Source organism: Neovison vison, chromosome 9, assembly GCF_020171115.1.
Source record: "Neovison vison isolate M4711 chromosome 9, ASM_NN_V1, whole genome shotgun sequence".
Classification (NCBI taxonomy): Eukaryota; Metazoa; Chordata; class Mammalia; order Carnivora; family Mustelidae; genus Neogale; species Neogale vison.
In genome coordinates, this window is record NC_058099.1 from 84,652,974 (window position 1) to 84,656,866 (window position 3,893).

At 38.2% G+C, this 3,893-nt stretch overlaps 1 pseudogene; it reads right to left on the bottom strand.

Annotated features, from left to right (window-relative positions):
• Positions 1 to 653: 653 nt before the first annotated feature.
• Positions 654 to 1,970, bottom strand: LOC122916781 (annotated as a pseudogene).
• Between the last annotated feature and the right edge of the window lie 1,923 nt (positions 1,971 to 3,893).

Here is a 3,893-nt window from a genome sequence, read left to right on the forward strand (position 1 = left end):
AGCAAAGATTATAATGACAACTGAATGACCAGAATGTGGCAAATATTTGTGCAAAACTGCATGAATTGTCCTTACCTTTTGATAGAGGTAAAACCCAAGAACACACAATGACAATGATGAAGAGAAACTACACTGAAAGGAATTCTATTTTAGATTTAAAGCAGCACGGATCATACTATTTCCAAACACCAAAAGAAAATGTGGCACTGTGAACAGTGGGAGCAACGTGTGACTCGGCAGTTCACCTAGCAGACGTGACTGACGCTGGCACATGCCACAGTTTCTCTCTACACCAGCCAGCATCTTAAATGACTAGAAACTGTGGAAGGGCTTAAAACTCACTTTGGTGTCTTTATTCTTGAAATTTGAAGATCATGAATGAAATATATTTTTTTAAAGATTTTATTTATTTATTTGACAGACAGAGATCACAAGTAGCAGAGAAACAGGCAGAGAGAGAGGAGGAAGCAGGCTCCCCGCTGAGCGGAGAGCCCGATGTGGGGCTCGATCCCAGGACCCTGAGACAATGAGCCGAAGGCAGAGGCTTTAACACACTGAGCCACCCAGGTTCCCCATGAATGATATATTTACGAAAGTCCTCTTCCCACCCCACTCCGTACCTCAAGGAGTGTTTCTGGTATCACTGGAAATCCTTAAAAGAATCGAATCATAAACTCTTTGGATTTACCTCTACCAATCCATTTAACTGGAATTTGAAGCTCTTCTTCAATAAAATGAATGTAATTTTGGGCCTTAACAGGTAGTTCTTCAAATATCCTTGCATTTGATTATCTATGTTCCAACCTGGGAGAGCCTTATACTGAGCTTTAAGATTTATTTAAGATTTCTTGGTTTCCTGGGAAATGAGGAAGCATTTCACCATCTACCTTGTAAGCAACTCCAAATTTGATTTCCGTAAATGTGTCCAAAATATCTATTCTTTTAAGTGCCAACACAGGAAATTCATTAATCATTTGAGCACATTTGAGCGAAATGAGGTCCAGCCAGACACATCTGTTTCTCCTTTCTCCTACCCCAAACCCTCCACCTCTTTTTGTATTAATTCTCCACTTTCATTGTCTTACTCTGTAGGGAAGGCACCAGTGCCAACTTGAGTTTTGTAAGCTTTTAGGACCCCATCACTTCTCTAGCATTTTGGGAAGGTATACCCAATCATGTACAGACACCTCCCACTGTACAGTTTGAAGACGTTACAAAAGGATAATTTCTAAAATTACTATCTAGTAGTTCTGCATTGGCACCTTCTACCAAGATTTTCTTTGGTGGTCCATGCAAGGCCTCGGAGAGGAAATAAATTCCATCTCTCACCATTGGTTTAATCCTTTCCATATAGCCCTTGAGTTTTTGTAATTTACTTAATTGTTAATTTCCAAAGTGGGGCATGTTATTTGTATTGGTTAGCCAGAACTTTGAACCTCTCAGAGAAGCCATTAAAGTCAGAAATAAGATCAGTTCACTCCAAGTCGCTTTGGAGGATAAACTGGGCCCATGCCCTTTTTTGTGGTACCCCCCCCCCTTTTTTTTTCTGGCTTCTTATTGTCTTTTTTGCTCCTGGAGACCATCAGATCCTTGTTGAGAATCAAGTACAACAGGAGCACTGTCAGTTAGGGTAAGCCTTTTTTCCTAGCCTTCCAGGCCTTTTCCTTTTTGGACATTTTTCTCTGCTTCCTCAGATAATCTGGGAAGATGAATTATCACACTATTTCCAATGAATATGGTAGCATTTGGATTAATTATTCCACAGTGTCCAGTATGGTAACCCGGTTCTCCCCGGGCCACGCCCCACGGCCTCCACAATCCCGGTTGCATATGGAAGGTGCCATAGGATTGGTGTCAACGCGGTGGCTCCTGTGACGTGAGGAGAGTCCGAGGGAGACGCAGGCAGTGAGGAGGGCATGCACTGAGCAGCTCTGTGGCCACCAGCCGCGTGTGGAGAAAGAAAGAGCCATAGGCCAACCCAACTACTTACCTTTTTAACTAAAAACACTTATCTTCAAAATTTTCAATGAAAATTTCAAATACACAGAATACTTGAAAGACCAACACAATAAGCATTGTATACCATACCTATCACCTAGATTCAGCAACTATTATTATTATTTTTAAAGATTTTATTTATTTATTTGACAGACGGAGATCACAAGTAGGCAGAGAGGCAGGCAGAGAGAGAGGAGGAAGCAGGCTCCCAGCTGAGCAGAGAGCCCGATGTGGGGCTCGATCCCAAGACCCTGGAATCATGACCTGAGCCGAAGGCAGAGGTTTTAACCCACTGAGCCACCCAGACACCCCTAGATTCAGCAATTATTAACATGATGTAGATTCAATAGTTAGTAACATTACCATTTTCCTTAATGTATAAATATGTGTGTGTGTGTGTATATATTTATATATATGGAAGTTGGTTACAGACATCATGACACATGAGCTCTAATATTTAGCCTGTAACTCTTTAGAATGAAAACATTCTTCTAACTACTAAACCATAATCACACCTAAGAATATTAGCAATAATTTCATTATTATCTAATATCGACTCCTTAGTTAAAATTTCCTAGTTATACCCATGTCTCATTTTACTTATTATTTAGCTATTTTAAGTAATCACCACCCCCAGCATGAGGCTGGAGCTCACCACCCGGAGATCAAGAGTTACTTGCTCCCAGGACTGAGCTAGCTAGGGCGCCCCATCCCCATACATCTTTTATGGCTGATTTTTGTTTGAACTGGACCCAGTCAAGACTCAGAGGTTGGTTTTTGTTGTTTTGTTTGTTCACTCACCTCTACTTAAGACGGTGATTTTTTTTTTTTTTAATTTAATGGACCAGGCCTGTTATTTTGGAATGTCCCACATTGTGGATGTGTCTGATTGTTTCCTTATAAGCTTCTTCTAACCTGTGTTCCTCAGCTATCAAAGCCTGAGAGGAAGGCTTATGCATGTAAATAATAATGATATTTCTAACTCAAATTCAACATTATACATTATTTCTTACCTTTGATTTTATATAGCTATTTCTTCTTTCTTAACTAACAATTTAAGTTCTTAAGAACACTCATAGTTTACTTATTTGCTTTACCCTACAATTGTTTAAAACAATAGCACAGTATTACTACTACAAAAAACTAAGGGAAGATAAAGATTTCTTTGTGGTTCTTTTATCTTTATAGCATATCTAAGGATCAGATGAAAGTGTGCTAAGCTTAAAAACCACTTGAAATAATTTTGTCCTCTGCATGGTTATGTTAAAAGTTTGATATGTATTTAAGTTTGCTTTGTGTTGTTTTAAATTGAATATTTCCTTTCTTTCCCTTTTCAGTTAATTTTATTTTTTGAATTATAGAAAACATTTACAGGAGTAAAAAAAAAAACCAAAATTATATAAAGATGTAAAGTCAGAGAAGTCTTACTTCCATCTTTATCTCCTCTACCTGATTTCTCCTCTGTCCCTATAGATGACTATTTTTAAAAATTAGTTTCTGGTTTATTCTTCCTATTAATTTTTGCAATAACAGGCAAGTATGTATTGTCCTCCTGTTTTTTTTTTTCTCACAGAGCAGAGCATACTCTAGATCCTGTTTCACGATTTGTTCTTTTCACTTAATAAGACACTCTGAACATCACTGTGTATTTAGTATGTAGAAGTCTTTCTCACGCCACCCTCATGGCTGCAAAGTCCTCCATTGTGTGGCTATGCCATGGTTGAGTCATCCATTTCCTTCCATTCATCATTCACCTCACTGGCAGATATATGGGTTATTTGAAAATTTTTTTTTAAATTTTGATAATTTTTTAATAGAAATTTAAAAATGTGTTTCATATTTTCCTAAGTTTATAAACAGAGTACTGTTTTTTCCTGATGCCTCAGCTGGCTGCT